Genomic DNA, 386 nt, shown 5'->3' on the forward strand with positions numbered 1-386 from the left:
TCAGCAATTATTCAAGTTCTTAAATAAACAAGCAATTTTACCTGGCAGAAATGGACTTAAATCAAATGTTGAATCCCAATTTTATAAAAAACAGAAAGCCGTCATTACAATTTTATCAAGAAATCAATCGGAACTTTCATTCACAATCGATGGATGGACATCGATTGCCAATCGATCCTATTATGGGATAACCGATCATTTTATCGTTGAAAATTGGAATTTGAGATCGTTAGTTATTGATTTTGTCCTATCAAACAGAAAACATACAGGTTACGATATAGCAATACTTTTTTATAAAGTCCTTGAACAATTTGGATTGCTTAAAAAAATTCAAGGCATAACTGTCGATAACGCTGCTGCTAATATTACTTTCATTCACTCATATT

This window comes from Trachymyrmex cornetzi, unplaced genomic scaffold (assembly GCF_001594075.2).
Source record: "Trachymyrmex cornetzi isolate Tcor2-1 unplaced genomic scaffold, Tcor1.1 scaffold273, whole genome shotgun sequence".
NCBI classification, from domain to species: Eukaryota; Metazoa; Arthropoda; class Insecta; order Hymenoptera; family Formicidae; genus Trachymyrmex; species Trachymyrmex cornetzi.